This window comes from Cardiocondyla obscurior, linkage group LG09 (assembly GCF_019399895.1).
Source record: "Cardiocondyla obscurior isolate alpha-2009 linkage group LG09, Cobs3.1, whole genome shotgun sequence".
Classification (NCBI taxonomy): domain Eukaryota; kingdom Metazoa; phylum Arthropoda; class Insecta; order Hymenoptera; family Formicidae; genus Cardiocondyla; species Cardiocondyla obscurior.
Genome location: NC_091872.1, coordinates 4056489 through 4074848, shown reverse-complemented (window position 1 = coordinate 4074848; position 18360 = coordinate 4056489). Strand labels below are relative to the sequence as shown.

General features: G+C 39.9%; 1 protein-coding gene across 4 annotated transcripts in view; it reads left to right on the top strand.

Annotated features, from left to right (window-relative positions):
* LOC139105842 (Krueppel-like factor 6) overlaps positions 1–18360 on the top strand; it is a 286889-nt gene that overhangs the window by 202590 nt on the left and 65939 nt on the right. The gene's annotated exons all lie outside the window — the stretch shown is intronic.

The window sequence follows — 18360 nt, the reverse complement described above, 5'->3', positions numbered from 1 at the left end:
CGACATTGAAGATAGATAGATCTTTGGACAGATACAAATGTTTCTTACGTTTATATTTTAGAAATACTCTTTTTTATAAATCTGAACGTGTGACATTACACCGTTACGTTAACACTAATGAAGTGTCTAGAATTTTATCGTACGCACTTTTTCATAAACGAAAATATAAATTTTTTAATTATCGCAAGTCGAGCATTTCAAAATATCGTTGATTTTATTAAAGCGACGACACATTTGTCATTTAGAATTCTCAGACTTCAGACTTATATAAATTTTAGATCGATAGATTTAGATCGATATCTACTTGTTAATCTACATGTTTTAATTTTTTATCGCAACTTTGAATAAAAATTTTTACATTTTCCAGACTTATTAATAGATATACAAAATATTAAAAAAAAAAAAAAAAAATAGTAATATGCATAGCCAGTGATTGCGCCGCGAAACTATTATTCAGAAATTAAAACGCCGAGAATCGTTCGTTTCAGAGTGCGGCCCATTGTGAACGAGACCGCAGACTTTTACCTTTCAGCCCTTACGAGGCTGCTTGTTCTCATCAGCAAACGTGAATGGCTCGTCCCTTTTTCTCCCGTCGCTACCGCGGTCGCTGGCCCCTGCCATTGTGCGAATGTAGAATCGATGAAATCGCGTGTGTACCCAGCATTATCTACCTGCCGATCGCAGGAGATCTGGCGCCGAGCAGACCGGCCATCCGTGCTCTCGTAATTCAGGTGATCGATCGCTCGCTCGACGAAATCCGCGCGTCTTATCGCCGTATTCTTACGAAGAAATATTACTGTCGCAATTGCCTCACGTAAAGAGACCTAAAGCGATTGCCGGAGATTGAATTTTAACGGCTTAACAATCACGAGACCTCCAGTTGTTCGATCGTTACCTGAGGGACGTTGAAATTCTATGAGTTATCGCAGTTACGATAAGAGAAACTATATACCGAACTTGCCGAAAACTATATATTTTATTCACTCATTTGTTATTGTTGTAATTAATATGCGAGTACACGCGAGCGTTTACAAAATGTGCGCGTATATGCATATGCCGTTATCCGATATCGTTATATTTTACTTCGTCCGATAAAAGATTCGGAAAAGATTTTTCTTAGTTTCTAGAGGAACCACATTAATTGGGTGGTGATTAACTGGATAATATCCATCCAGCGAGTTATGTGTCTTTTCAAGCGCGAGAACGGTACTTTCGCCGCGAATAATCGGAGGGAATTGTGCCCCATCGGATATATGTTTTTCTTTGGGGAAAGTTAAACGGTAGTCGACTCGTTACAAGCCGAGCGCGGGTTAAATTGAAGAGAGGCGAATGTATTCAAATCGCAAAAATGGACTTTTTCTCAGTCGGTTTCGACCAATTGTTAGTATGAACAAACACTTTGAAAGTTTTTCGCCCGCACCACTTCGTCATCCACTTCCGTGAATCCTGACGACGCGAACAGACGCGATCATCCCAACGTGTCGAAAAATTTCTGCATTCATGAACAGGACAAATAAAACTTTGGACGAAGTTTGGAAGAAGAATCTTCTCGGATCTTTTCGTTTACAGATGCAAGGGATTTTCAAGTGAAAAATGTTCACGTTTAGCGACGACAAGGAAGGGAAAAATTTAGAAATTAATCGTTCCGTGAACCGAATATGCGGTCAAGTGATTTAATGAAAAATCACTGCCGCATAAATAATGTTGACGAAATTGTAGATATTTGTTAAGTATTGAATGATTTAATAATAATCTAATCGCTACTCCAATATTAATAAAGGGATATTGATCATTGGAATTATGACAATTTTCGGATGCTATTTTGAGAGCTTTATATAGAGGCACATCATTACCGCATCCCTAGACCACGAGCGAGCTAGTGCTAATAAATTATAAAACCGCCCGTATCGGGAAATTAGCGGGTTCCAATGGAAAACGCTTTATTATAATTCTCTCACCAACTTCAACCGCAAATTCTGCCCGTTTCGTTAAAATCGTTTTCATCGCGTTCGTGTCCGTGGCGTTGATAGTTTTAGCGTATTTCACGCACGCTCGACTTTTTTTTTTTTTTGCGAGTGGGCTAATAAAATCGAATCAAATTCACGCCTCGATATCAACCATCGATATCTACCTGCATGCGGATATTTATGTGCTTTTCTCGACCGGCGGCATATTTCATTAGTTACGCCGTTGTGCACATATTTCATTGCAATTTTGTTATATGCGTTTTGGTTATCGGGCGCAGAGACTCTCTTCTTCTCTCCCTTTCTCCGCTATTTCTTTCTACCCTTTTCTTTCTCGTCCATTCTCGCGAATTTCACCGCCGTTGATATAGCGCGCGTCAGACCGCTTCAGGAGCGGCGGGCGGGCTTGCTTATTCGTTCGCGAGGGTGGATCATCAGTTTCTCTACCGCGCGCCGTCGGAGTATCCATTAGTTACAGCACCGCTGTTGACGAAGCATGTTATTTCCCTTGTGTACGACGTCTGGTCCCCCTGCCCTCTGACCCTTAGGTGTATCCTACCACCTTCTTCTCGCTCTCATCTCAACGTTCGCGCGATCTTCGTTGACCTGTCAGGCAAGGTATCCTCTACTAACCACCGTTCGCGATTGTTTGCGGTCATGCGGTACGGCTATAAAGCGTAAAGTACTACTTCCGGTTGAAAGAATAAGGTTTAAAGAGAAGTTAAATATGTCTAAATTTCTCTGGTGGAATGTGACACTTATATCATTTCGATAAAGATTTTTTAGAATCTACAATTGCGAGACCGCGAGATTTCGCAAGGGTTGCAAAGAAAATTAATTATTTCGCATAACATTTGTGGCACGGTGAACTTACTGTCATCGTTTTTCTAATCACTGAGTCAGGTGAAATTTAGTTCCGCTTAGCACTAAGATACTTAAACGCGTGAGAACTATTTATATTTTAATTATTTTATGTTAATTACTTTTTTTCTTTCGCGTATTGTAATTCGAAATGTTTATTAAATTGGATATGAATGATAATTAAATGAGAAAAGAGATTTGTGAATAATTGCAATGTGAAACACAAACGTTTCGAAGCTATATGGAACATTTTAATTATAATGTCTTTCCAAGAAGGAAAAGAATTTTAATTATCAATTATCGTTAAACTAAAATCACGTTATTAAATATTGGTATTTTTTCTTTTTTTTTTTTAAGTCAAAATTATTAGTAAGATGTCCGAGATAATGATTAAAACTTTAGTTTGGTGGCTAATAAAAATATTACGAAACCAATGTAGAACACATGAATATTAATATTAATATTACAGTTTTTTTATTTTTATTTTTATTTTTTTTTATTAATTAAAAATATTGGTCAATGTTAATGCAATTCAAAATACCGTTCTCAGATATTTTGTGATTTGTGAGAGCCACGTGGCGATCGGATTCATTCCCGATTAGATTCCGTAACGAACTATCGCGAACGTGGTACCTTATGTTGACTTTCCGGGCGAACTAATTTCGAAACGTCGTAGTCCCGTGAAATCTCGTTTTCGCACGAGGCCTTCGAAATTCTGGTGCACCGAGCAAATTCTCCGCAAAACACTACGGCTCTCCTTCTCTCTCTCTCTCTCTGTTTTTCTCTCTCTTCACTACATTTTTCTCATTGACCCCATGGCTAGTTCGCAATACGCTGTGTGTATCGTCTAACTTTCTTTCGTCGGTGAATTCTCTGGTGTCGCAATAAAGCCAACAGCGAAAAAAGTAGTATTGCACAGGACTTCTTTGTTTCGTTTTTTTTCTTTTTTTAAGTAAAAAATTTTAAGTTTTGCAAGCAACGAAAGAAATATAAAATAAAATTAAAATTAAAATGCAGAAATATCACCGCTATTATAAATTCTATAAAGATTATTTACTACAAGGGTTTTTTTCCAATTTTCTATCGATTTTAAATATTTGTATCATGTTTTCTGATAGATTTGTTATATGAAAGTTATGTCTAATGCGCTTTGAAAAATTTTGTAAGCATTTACATATTCATTAGTTTGTTACACTACTACAGTGTCGAAGTATGCAGTTAGACTACAGGAAACGTCATAATTATACCGTCGTAATGGCCACGTGGCTTCGTGATTTTCTCGCCTTATCGCGCTGGCGTTGCGCAATGAGTTTGCACACGAGTTTCCTGGCTTGCCGTGCGGCATCTTATCGAAACGTGCAAAATTATTTAGCACGACTAACCAGTTTAGTTGGTTCATCGAATCGGCCCTTGTGAGAGTTTGCGTGTAACCTCGGGACTTCGTGGAACATATCGTGTCTCGAAGTGATTGCCATTCTTTTTGATTAATGCTCCACCGAGGAACCGAGAGCGCTTTTATTATATAACGAAAAATTAAATATTCTTGTAGTTTAAAAACATTATGATACCGAAAAAGAGAGAACGAAATTAATAACGATTTAAATACAAATTAAACAGTTATATATATATATATATATATATATATATATATATATATATAAAAAAAATTGATATAATCTAAAAATATACTCGGAAATGGAAAAATTGATTTTTCTTTTTAAACTCGTTGTTTCTTTCTTTCAACAATAAATATTACAAATAGCAAATTACTGTTTCCGCCTTTCTACAAATACATTAAATTTATCGGTTCTCTGTTGTAATTCGCCGTATACCATTCGACACTCGTCAGCCTCTTCCAGAGGCTGAATAAACAATGCAGTCCCTCTGGGGGAGTATTCGAGGACCAGAAGTAAACAGAAACGAGATGATTAGGTCGGCAGCTGCGAGTTTGTCATTGACCCGCAGCGATAATACATAAAACTTCGCTTGGACATTTTGTCAATGAAAAATTCAACAAATTTATATTTTACATTTTCAATGATATATTGAATTGCATGTACATTTTTAATAAATTTTGCATGATGTTTAAATTATTCTCTATCGTTCAGATTTAGTATTGTACTTTACTTGCGCTACCGTAATAATTATTCGTACCTGGTTTAGTAATTTTCAAAGCATCTTGTAAACTACTTTGTCGAATGCAAATGTATGTCTATCGCGTTAGCGAGTGTTGCTGAAATCAACGATTTATTCTCATGGTAATGGTCTTTGTAGCCCGCGCGATACGATCGCTTTCGTATATCGAAACTTACGCAATTGTGTGCGCGTATGCTCTATCTATAACGACTCGGAATTAATCAAAATCAATCAGGAAATAACCACGTCGCAGAAAATAAGAAATTGATTTGACGAGCGGCTATCGCGATGCTCAACAGCCATTACGGAGCGATTTCGTTCAGAGAACGAGCGCCGCGAACGTATCGGAGCGACGTATCCAACGAAAATCCCGACAGTGTTAATTTTCCAGTGGACGGTTTTCAGCGACGGAGGGTGCAGGTCCGCAGGGAAACAGAGAGAAAACATAACGCAGAATTCTCTCGGTCGTTGGCGGCCGCGCGAAACCCGCTCTCGGCTATTTCCTGATCCGCGAACCCCTACACGATGTGTGTTGAATTATTGTTGATTAAAGGCATTGTTGAACGGCTCGTTGGAAGGTCCCGCCGCGGACGGATGACGCAGTCGATGGAATTGTGTTTGGCGGTTTTGACCGCGGGGTTACGCGAAGAGGGCTTCGATGACATCGTGGGGTGAATCGCGTTTTGCCGTTTTGCAAACCGTAGCACGATCGTCTGAAACTTTCCGTAGGAGATCCCCTGATAAGAGAGATATATCTCGAGAAATTTCCCGTCGGTTCTTATAATTTGTATAATATATATATAACGCAAGTCCTGATGTAATGCATCCACGGTGCATCACGTGAAATGCGGGCATAAACTTGGCTGCGAATTCTCCAGTCCGGTAAAAACGAGGAAGTTCGCGTATACAGAGTTCGTAAAGCGTTCCCTTTCCGAGAAAGAGTTCCCATGGTTACCTGCGTAAAGCCGTGACTCGCCGTTTGAAGATCGTTCTATCTCCCCTAGTTTGAGCAAGTCTGTTATCAGTGGAAACAGCCACTGGGAGACCAAGGCAATTGTTAACGCAATAACGAAAAGCAAGTTATTTGCTGAATTCTCGGAGACCTGTATCTCAGAAGAAGTGCACTTTGTCAGCGGTACGCGTTTCCTTCCCCTTTGATACTTTCCTGCGCTCTTTCATCTATAAACGTGTATCGCGCCGATACCGGAATCGCCCTCTGCCACGATGATGAATTTAAGTATTTAATTTTCTTGAAATTTTGAGTTTTCAAGATTATGCAAATATACCGAGGCTTTAACATCGCAAATACTTGAGCTCAAAGTACTTCGGGCGCACCGAAAGTGAAGTAAAACTGCATAATTTCAGCTCGCATAATTAAACGTTTAGTTAACAGCAAGAAGATTTAAAATGAGTAATAACGAACAGACTTTTAACCCTTTCGGCCAAAGTTGAGTTGACTCGGTACGTTGCTTTGCACCGTATGACGAAGTTAACAGCGCGCGCACAGGAGGGTGCGCCGTACAGCGAATAGATATTTTATTTCGGACTCCAGGCGATCATAAATCGCGTTAATGGGGCGACTCTTTAAGGTCGGTTCACGGTGCAGGGCAACCTAGACGACCGCGCCCACGAGTACCGGATGAGTCTGGACGAAGGAGAATAGGTGGAGGAGCTAGGTATGCAAGGGGTCGACTTATGAAGCCGCAACCCCCGTTACACCCCCGTGACTATGCGGCATAGCAGCGTTCCCGCGCCGGAGGGGAAGACGAACCTCGTGCCCGGGCTAAGACGTTTGTATATATATCTCCATAACGACGTCGTTACGACGTCGTTCGTTACCGACAGGCACCAGAAACGGCACGGCGCAGATGGCTATCCTCGTCTTCGGCGACCTCGACCTCGGCCGACGTGCATTCCAGACGGACACGTGCTGGCGAGTGAGCTTTTTTTAGGCAACGCTGCGCGCTTGAAATTCAATGCAACGATACGCGACAGACGGCTGCTCGATCGTTATGCGCCGGGAATTTAGTAATGCTTTTCTTATCGATGTGCGAAATTCGATAGCGAATTATCTTTGAATGACCGTCGCGTCACATAATTATAACTTCTTTTTATAGATCGAGGTGTCTGGTAAAATGAGTCCAAACTAGATTAAACCTTTAACAGCACTGACGACAGTTTATTTTGGAATCCAGCACGTTTGTGCACTTACTACCGACTGCTTTTTGTATCTAAATACATTTACATGAAAGATAGAACGGAAAAAGCTATGAGAAGTATCTATTACTCACACGAATGTTAAAATACGTGTAATTTATTTTTTTAGATCAGTAAATTTTGCAGTAATATAAATGCAGGACTTGCTTCATCTCGATGCTTTAATTACGTACGCAATTTTATCTGACTCTTCGTTTAGATAATGGTTCGAATTTATTTAAGAAATGGCCTACAATAATTTGTACATGACGAAAGAAGATTGCGAGAACTTCGCCGCATTTTCGTTAACGAGTAATTCCCTGGTGCCTTTTTATGAGTGCCTTTTTGCATTAAACGTCATACATTTGCAAAGAGAGAAAGAGAGAGATAGAAGAGACGTTTCTATTTAAAGATACCATCCGAGAGACATTACCTTGAACATCCCCCAGAGACACTATGCTGATAGTCAGCATGAAAGCCAGGAGACTTCATTAGCCAGACACCGAGAACAACGACCTAACCGCGAGCGCACAACGACCAAAGAAATTAGGGAGTCGTTGTCCGATATCGACCGATCAAATCGCCTTTCTCGATTTCTATCTGCAACGTTATGTCCTTCGTTATGTAACTTCGCCGCTCTATTCGCTATGTATTAATATAAAAATATATATTTCTAAAAATATGAAAAGAAATTTCGAAGGTGCATTAACGAATATTACAAGAATCGAGCCAAAAAATAAAATAAAATAAAATAAAAAGATTTGTCGGTTTAATTAATATTAAAAAAAAATGTTTATTTTTATATAGACTGTAAAATTGACTAGAAAATAAAAAAAAATTTTATTTAAAGCTAGATTAAATTAATAAGTTAAGAAATAAAATATAAATATCATTATTATTTTTTTTTTTTGGAAGAGGGAAAAATATTACAAAAAGAATTTAATAATATCCACAGAGATATTAACTTTTAGCACGTTTCTTGACACGTTCGCGTTTGACGCATCAATGGCGAAACTTGGAAAATATATTTTTTAAATGCCCATTCGCGAGATGCGAATGTCGAAATACTTGAAAAACACATCGCGTCGGTGCACCATTATTTGGATTGCAGTGCGATGAACTCGCACACATACACGCGTACCCTGCAATTTCTCTAATTGCAGGCCTTTATACCTCACGCAATACTTTCCACGATCATATGGCGTTGGATATTGAAGGGTACTTGATTTCTGTCAATCGCTTTTATCGCCACTGGAAATATTGAAAACGTTTTCGTACTGTGGGACCTCGGCCGCGTCGTTTTTCAAGTGGATATTAAATTGCAACGTTTCGGTGTTATTTTTTAAAACGCGTCGACTGACCAACACATACCAACTTCTACCTCTGTTGTGTCGTATTTTTTTTTTTTTTATTATTTATTTATTTTAGTTTTGTGGGAATTAATCCGTCATTCATCTTTTTCTTAATTTAAGTTATTACATATCTCTTTATATTCTTATTTTACATAATTATAAATTTCCTTGCAGAGTCGATAAAGTCTAATTTATTCATGAACAAATTTCTTAACGAAAGATTAAAGATACTTATTAGCACTTCATATTTTGTTCGATATAAATTACGTTGCGGAAGAGTTATTAAATTTAATGGAAATTATACGTGTAATATAATGTTCAGATTAAAAATTATCGATTCCCATCAAATCTGCAAATGTAAATTTTTATTACAAGTCATTACAATTCTGTCATCGCTCTTCGATATCGGACTATTCGATCCATACAGCTCGCACGCTGACAGGATGACCGAGTGCAATTTTTTCGGACTTGCGGTTTTCGGACGGGCGAGATAACAAGAAGCGAGATATGAAATCGATCAATTCGTAATGTTTTTGTAATCCCAGTTGATGCGTATCTATCGTATAACCTACCTATAGTTTCGCCGCGTGGAAATGTATTTCCCCGAGTGGAAATTTATCTAGCTAATCTGATTTTGTAGCTAGTGGTTAGATCGCGCAGATTAAATATATTTCTTAACTAATGATTAGCTTGGTACTAGCCATAAATTATAAAAAAATATTTATTATTTAGTGACTATCTTTAAAAAATTAAATTGTCATAAAAAAAAAAAAAATCTGTCTAGTATCGGTCATCTAGTCACTGTCCAGCGCGGACCATGTATCTAAATAGATATCTAAACGTTTTTCGCCGCTCATTATTAGAATAATAATTGTTTAGTATGTAGACGCTTTAAACGTTACGTTTCTGGCTCAGTGCTGAACAGTTTTGCTAGACAGCCACGATATGAACCACGAATTGGTTAACTAATTATTAGGTAACGGTGGGAATCAATTTCCACTCGGGTCGTGGACTTCGAAATAAAGCTCCCGTAGGAAGCGCATCAGCGACGGAGAGAGGAGAAAGCGGGAGAAGAAAAAAAGAAAAAAATAAAGGGGGAAAAAAAAACATAGAACCGAAAGGAATAACGAAAGACGAGCAGCATGAAGGAGAAAGGAGATGTAAAGCGCGAGAAAGAACGAAGACCAGCGCTCTTAATCTTGAAGGTTTATCGAAGACGACGTAAATCTGCCCGAGCGCCGAGCGTGCTCCTGTGCCTTATCAACCGAGGCTCGATAATCGACTTATTCCCCTCTCGCCTGTCGCCCGGGCGGCACCCAACAGCCTTCTTCGTGCGACTACCGGAGGAATCAATTACAATAATACAGCCGGAGCTGCTTCCGGCAGAGCGAACGTCACTTGGTATAATGCGATCCCTCGTGTCACTCTCGAAGGTGGGATCTAACAGCGCAACGGTAAATTTTGTTTGGAACGATCCCGTCTACCTTCCTAAAACTGAATCGACCGTTCGCAGCTTACACCGCGGCGATATAAGTCTCTTGTCTCTTAGTTAGCGAAGGATTATTCGACTATGCAGCGCGACAGAGATAATAAGATATTAAGACGGCGTAACTTCGGTGTTCAGTCAGCTTTAAGTAGCTCCGAACTTCTTTTTCGTAACTTCACGTCATAGGTTTACATCATAACTTTGTCTAAATGGTTATTAATATTAATGAAACTCTGTTCCAATCGATTTTACATATGCTTTATATTCAATGTGCGTGGTAATGCATGAATTTTCTACTCGATCGTAATATTGATCACAGAGAAAATAATGAAGTAGTTAACGAGTCTATCTCATTATAATTAATATGCAAATATGCAATTATAATTTTTAAACTTTTTTTTTCTTTTCTTTTTCTATTATTCCAAGAGCACTAGCCGTACTGCACTTCTCTGTGTGTAGAACGGAAATTATAATTGCATTACCATTGACGAAAACGTTTGTCTCTCAATCTCGACCGAAATTGAATAATTTGATTAATGTGGATCACACGCAAACGTTTAGCGATCGACGTGTACAAAAATTTCTTTTCGTTAAATTTTGCGGGCTGCCATCAAAGGCCGGACTGCCACCGAGAGCCACTTTTGTCGTCTTCGATTTTGATTCGGGTCAACCGGAATTTTCCCTCGAGTCGTGACACCGTCTGCCCGGAGACGATGTCCGTAAATAATTCAGGAGGAAAGACTTTCCCGGTCGCCATGGCGACAGATTACAGGCTTTTCAAGGATGTGTACGGCCTCATCAACATCGTCGTTTCACCTCTATTTCTTTCTCTCTCGCGACGTTCCTTCGTTTAAGGATACGCCAATGCCTACTTCTATTTCTCTATCTCTACTACCGATAGCTCGGCTAAAAGAAAACGATAAGATCGAAGCTCCCTTTGTAAAACGTATTTATTTCTATCGCTTTGCATATTTTCTCCCTTGTTTCTTTAATGAAATAATTGTTTTATTTTGCTTTTTATAAATATGAAATCGGGCAGTAAGAATCATAACGCGGTAGAGATATCTTTATTTAACAGCGCGCGGGGATTTGTTTTTTTTTTTTTTTTCGTGTAATATAGAGCTTATTAAAACCGTTCGTATCGAATGAAATATCAGGCCAAGGATGGTAGACAGATTCAACAAGCTGCTCTTTCTTCAGCCACTTCCTAATCAAAGTAGGCTGTCGAGCATTCATGGCCTAATTCGAGAAAACATGCGGCCACTTTCAAGCCTTTGATCGCCATTACCATCGCGGTAGGTGCGTACACACGCCATGCAAGAGGCTTCCCTCGGTCAGTCTTTTCACAGAGCATTCATTATTTCTCATGAAAAGAACCACTAAGAAAAAAAGGGAGCGCGCACCGACAGGAAAAGTATTTTCGTTACGTTTTAAGCGCGCGATGATCATTTACATAACGAGACAGTTTTTAATTAAACGCGATAATATTATGTAAAAAGTGAATTAATAATTAAATTCTGCGTAGATTAAAAAAATACGTTCTCGTAAATGTACATTTTTACGCTTTTTCTTATAATGTCACTGAAGTTTATTAGAATTAGCCGAAGAGAAGTAACAGAAAAAGAGATCTAATATTACGACAGTGTTGTAAAGTTTAGCACATGAAAAGCATTTGTCCGTGACATAGAGAACAAAAACGATCGTAAAAGAGAACGTTGTATTCTCATTCGCGAGGGAAACTTTTTTTTTCTCTCTCTCTTTTTTTTTTTTTTTTTACTTAGCAAATCTGCGAAACAGTTTCAAGGAAACAATGATGGAAAACAGGAGGAAGTTTATGTCGCCTATTTTTCAAATGGTCTTTACGCCATTCTTTTAGAAAATTTACGTTGGACAGGTATTCTATTTTTACCGAAGAACGCGAACAAAAGTTTAATCATCCTTAATGAAAGTGAAGGACTAACCGAGCGATGAATTTCTATCGCGAGGACGAGACGGAAGGTTGACTTTTAAATTTACATTAGCCACAAGTGTATTACTGACGTGAAAGACCACGAGGAAGAATGGCAAAGAAGAAACTTTAGTTAAAGCGGTAAAAAAGAAAAGAAAAGAAACGTGAAACACAGAGAAAAAGTAAAAAAAAAAAGAAAAAAAAAGGAAACAAAAATTATAAAATAGAGAAATTTAATTTATATTATTTTCCACAAATTTTTTTTATACTTCAAGATTAAATATTTCATTATATTTACGAATAATTTATTTTCCACTTTTAAACTACGCAAAACAATTACTTTAGATTTTAACTCGAAAGAAAAAAATTTACTTAATCCAGTTTTACTTTTACGATGTCAAATTTCTATGACAGTTTGCCAAATGTAATATTAAAAAAAAAAAGTATTTAAGGAGAAGTTTAACAGTACGATCTATTTATTACGTTTGTCAAAGCATAATCGTGTTTCTAAAGTTTCTGCGAGAGATGTCCGCAAAAAAGAAAGGTGCGATATCAAAGCTTATCCCATGAACGCGGTTTCTACAATTTCACTTTTATATTACACCATTTTCAACCGCGTAACAATCTCTGCAGTAATCGTTGTCGTAAAAACATGGACTAATCCGCTATAATCGCAACGACGATGCATCGTCACTTGCGTGCACAACTCCTCCGCAAAAGTTCCGCGTTAATATTTCGTTTTAGGCTTTTTTTTACTATCGTAAACCGCAGGGAAACGATCTCGGCACAGCGCGGTAACCTCTCAGTAATGCCTACGAACGAAACGTGTTGCTACGACTTTAATTCACAAATAATATAGCATCTTTACGAACGGAAAACGCATAGACGTACCCACAAAAAAAAAACGAAAGAAAAAAAGGACTTGATTTTAAATAAAATACGACATAAGCACTTTGCTTAAAAAATAAATTCAATTTTTATCGTACCACTTATTAAATAAGATACGATATTTTTTTAAATAACCAGCACCTAACAATAAAAAGTCTTACGAGTTTATTTATAATAGTATTAAAAATTACTGTCATTTCATTTCAAATTTCTCGTGGTCTCATTTATCATCGGCCTCGCGCAAGAATCCGGACCTACAAACCGAAAGACCAACGCTGACGTAGACATATGTGCGAGGGCGACTAGCGGCATCCACACAATTGAGAACAAATCTCGCGGCATTAGAGCGGAAGACTTGCACGGCGCGACGAATGCGCTACGCGCGAATGCTCGCGCGTCACCGTGTCCGATTCCCATCTCGCGTTTCTCTAGCGGACGAATTAAAATAAGCTCGCGCGTAAAACGCGCGCATGTCGCGGGCATTCAACGTGCCCACGAGCCACGGTAATGCTTTTTATGCTTCTTATCCTTTTTCACTTCTCTTGGCAGGCAGGCAGGCAGGCAGGCAGGCAGGCAAAAGAGAAGGATTGAAAAAGCTTGGAAACTTGTCGAGCGTGAATATTTTACCCGTGTCACGTTGGACACTTTTGCGAGGCACTATTCGTTCACCCCTTTTCCCTCCCTGTGCCCCGGCCAGAAAATTCAGAACGCGACGACGTCGGCCCGCGCAGAAATATTCCTCGTGGAATAAGACGACAGGGAGATATCCGTGTCTGTTCCCCGATCGCGATTTCGCAATCATCCACGAACAATCTTCCCGTAGGAAAACTTCGCTTCTCACATCCCTAGGGATATCTCAGATATCGATGTTTAATCTTAGTTTCGCGCGCCCCGTCTATCTGTACGTTCTGCAACTCAACGCTGGGACTTCCCTCGCAATGCGTCAAGTTTCCGAGTTTGCTGTTTTCGAAGTTTACGTAATGCCGCCGAAAACAAGAGTCAACGATTTCGCCGCGGGGCGGGGAAAAGGGAAAAAGCGGGGCATCCGCTACCCGGATCAACGAGGGTTGCCAAAAGCTCTCCTTCGCGATCGATAAAAACTGCGAAACGCTTGCCTAGCTCGATCTTGACCGCTCTTCTTGAATCGGGATGTCCCAATATAGAAGAGACGAGAAACAAGATATCAGATAGCCGGCTGCGATTACCGAGAGTCACAAGTAGGTCGCGCGAAACGGTCCAGCTACTTTGTATTCATCGCGACCTTGTGCTTTCTCTCCGTAGAAACTCGTCTCCTACCCTTACTCCGGGTTCGCAATCCTTTGTAAATCCAAGTAAAAGACTCGAGTGTCACGATTGCTTCTACTAAAGTTAGATTAAAATTACTTCACCGAGAAATCCAATTGTTGCGCAACGCCGACGACGCGTATCTATGATTATGATAATATTCGGTCGCGACGACATTGATAACGCGATTTGTCTTGATTCTAATATTTGTCCGCGCGCGCATCAATACTCAAATTACTGTTTACCTTTATCTTCGCTGATTAACATAAACGAGCTCCATGGTAGCTTACCGTCCCCTCTATGCTTTGATGTAAACGTCACAGATTCAATTAATTATCCGCATTGGTTCGCGCCGCGCGCTGCGAAACAAGAACGAGAAGTACTTTCCATGCATTACCATCGTAATTAACTAATTTGCTTTAAAAACTGCCCTCATCGAGCGTCGCGCGTTCGCGGAAGTAAATGCGCGGACCGTGCTATCAAGCCAGTACGCGTTGTAATTTCGCGTATTTCCTGCCACTGGCAACGACATGAAAATGCAAACATGCCCTCTCACCTCGCTCACCGTTTGTTCTCGTTTATCCTCATTGTGCGCGATGACAACGCGCTGCACCGGCATCACATCCAGCTTCCGGCCTGTACAGTCACTGAATTAGATGTGTCACCTGCGAATATCATTAACGGCCCTTAGGAGCGCGCAGCTGCGACTCTCGTCCGTGCGCAGGTTTCCCGCTTTAATCCCGAATAGGCAACACAGGCCGAAGTTATACGTTTGTACGTGCGTTGAACCCGCGCGATTTTATGTTACCGAAGTGAATTATACGGTAATCAACGATTCCGTATAAATAATTACGCGTCTTACTACAGCTCGCGCGCACACCGCTTTTGTTTAAAAAATGTATACGTCCACGCGTACGTTACGTCTACGCGTGTAAAATTTTTAATATAAAACCGATATTGCGGCTGCTAATAAAAAAAAAAAAATAAAAGAAACATTTTCATGTATATCTAAATATTCTGGATAATTAAAAAAAAATATACGATACACACAAGCCAGTATACTATAATTTCTATATAATATCTTATAATTTTTTTAATACGCAAAATAATTAATCACGATCCGCGGTGCTATATTAACAGACGGGAAATACAGTAAATCGCGCGAGACGCAAAATCGTTGATGCCTTTAAATGCTGTGGCACTTATCGATAATCGCCGACGTCAAAGATGTGACAGAACGGAAGAAGAATAGGGGTTGGTAATTCTGTCATGCGGGAGTCGTTAAAGCGCTATCACGTGATTAATCTTCCCGCCGCATTTGCGCCCACGATTCTCGCGACAGGCACCGACTACCACGTTACTTGGAAGCGTCATAAATGCGAGGTCAGAATAACGTATCGTGCCACCAACACGACACCATCAGTGTCTCTTAAGTATGCAACAGATATGACAAACTGCACTTACGATAAGTATCCTCACATGACGCCGAGTATATGTCGAGAAAAATTTTACATAAGATATTCGCGTTTCGTACAACCCTTTTTACTTCTATCATATAATGTAACAATTTTTTATCAACTGGAATAACTCCTTAAATATCAATAGAGACTTTTTCTTTAAATTATAGATTATCTATAATAAAGTAATAATCGTATTTTAAGTATCTTCCTACGTTTGGAAACAATATGTACATTTTTTTTTTTTTTTTGAAAAATCGGAAAACGAGCAGCCACACGTATCATCAACTTCACACGTCCGCGGGTACCGTTGGCCACCTGTGCTACTGATAATGATTTTACGCCGCCGCGTTGATTAAATCATAGTCACCGTAATGGCTCTTAGTAAAGCGAAGCGAGACGAGACGAGGTGCGGCAAGACGATCACCGACCGTATAAGCTGTGCGCGCCGGAGGGTGAGGGCAGATTCGCGTGCAATTACGTTTGTTTGCTCGTAGGAGCGAGATCTCTCTTCCCCCTTTCTCTTTCTCTCTCTCTCCCTCTCTCGATCTATCTATCTATCTATCTATCTATCTATCTATCCATCTATCCATCTATCCGTCTGTCTATCTCTCTCGCTCCTCTCTTCCCCCCCTTTCGTGTCTGCAAGGCCGATAATCCCGGGCTCCATTAAGATTCCTGGGGGCCACGATCGATCTCGCTCGGAGATACGGGTAAGACTTCGACCCTCTTCAACGTCTCGCCGCGGCCCTGCCTACTGCTTTCTCGGATCGGCGCCGCAAGTTCTTCCTCCTCTTCCCGTAAGGTTCCGCTGACCACGCGCGCCTCGTTTAATTCCGTAAACGCGGTGCCGTAGCCTTGTTGCACTGTTTCAAGGTCAATCGTTTGATCCGGGAAATATCCTTGCGCGGTGGCTATACCTCATTTACAACGGACAGGGCTCGAATGTAACCAGAAGAGGAGGAGGAGACCGAGGGCATAATGGTCTAGCAACATTCCGCCGAATCGTTACCGCGGCCGCTACTCCGAGATTAATAGGTTGACCCAGCGAGCGTTCCCGTCCGGAGGATTTCTTGTGGATAATAATAACCTGCGTTTGTACGGGGTGGAATGGCCGTCCTTCCATCATAGACACGTTACACGCGGTGCTGCATGCACAAAGCGCCTCAAAAATGCGTCTTAATCTTCCTCGGTCCAGTGAATTCAATTAAAATCGTATGCTTTTAATTTTACGTCGACTATTACGTACGATCCAAGAATAGATAACTCAACTTCCTTTTAACGGTTGTTCTTTTTTTTTTTTATCTTTTCGTTTTATCGCGTTATTAAAAATAAAAAAAAGTTTTTTTTAAAAAGTCAATCAAATATTTTGCGTCGTTTACTCGGCGAGTTTACGTTATAAATTGTTCATGAGATAATGGGGGGGTGTAAACATGCATCTACGCGTACGAGACTTTACGCTAAATTCGCTCGTTCGTCCCAAAACGCAGCTGGGAAATGACAAATTACAACGGACAGATGCTGCAAAGATAAGTAAGGGATGCGGCGTCGCGGTGGTAGACACAGCTGAAGTGCCAGTTGTTTTTGCGCGAGAGCTCGACAAATCATTGGTATACATCTGTGCAAATACATCTGTCTCGCGTGAAGCGTGGTTGTGTGATTTATAATTCTTCTGTTTCGCTACACAATATTTAACATATATGTATTTATATCACGTTGTAATTTCCTACCGAATTTAGTTTCAGAGCAAGTAAAAGCTCGAATTTAAATGCATGGAGGAAAATTGAAACTTGAGCGATAATAATATCATGAAATATTTGATTTACAGTTAGCAGTTTCATATTTCTCCTTCTTGAGCAGCACGTTTAGCCATGACAAATGTTTTAAAAATAAATTTATCATTTAATAAAAAAAGATAAAATAGTTGACTCGCCATAAAAAAGGGGAAAAAAAAAGAAAAAAAAAAAAAGAGACAGGCACGATACACATGATTTGTATCGCCATCGAGCGTGTGTCCTCAACGGCGTAAAACTATTTTTAATATGGACATAAAACTTTCCAACATGTAGACATCTCGGCGCCAGTATTTTATTCCCTGAGAAGTTAGCCCGGAGCCAAAACGTTGGAGTAGAAAATATCTGCGCTTTTCGTAAAAACACGTTGATCGCGTGCCAACGTCGTGAGCGTCCACGAAATAGATAAGTATAGTATCGCTCCTGATATCTAATAACGCGAGAAGTCAAAGGGATATTCAAATATTCAATTTCACCGTGGGTACATAACTTTTTTTTTTTTTTTTACATGTGCCGCTGAAATCTTATACGTCCGATATTTTATCATCCATTGTCATCGGACAGAATAGATAGAAATAAATTCTGAATTCGTTTGGATTACGTTAGTTTTTTCGCCGTCTCATCGGCGACAATTATCGCCCATTGAATAGCTAAGTTTGGCATTCGTTTCTATATGTCGCGTTTGATAATACGCTTCGAGGATTTTTCCGGTAACCCGCGCTGGTCGGCAAAGAACAATCCGATTACCGGAGGCCACGGAAGCCCCGCAAATAGAGGTAGAAAGAGCAATCCTTTTCTCGATCTACGTCTAATACAGCCGATAATCTAATACCCCGCTAGTTGTGATGGACCTTTGCACCTTCGTCTTCATTACCTATCTACCACGCCTCGTTCGTTCTACGGGATCATTGATCTCTAGCGTGGCAACGGTTGATCGCTACCGCAATACAATCCCGATACCTTCGTAAGTTCCGAGAAATCGCTCGCAGAAGCCT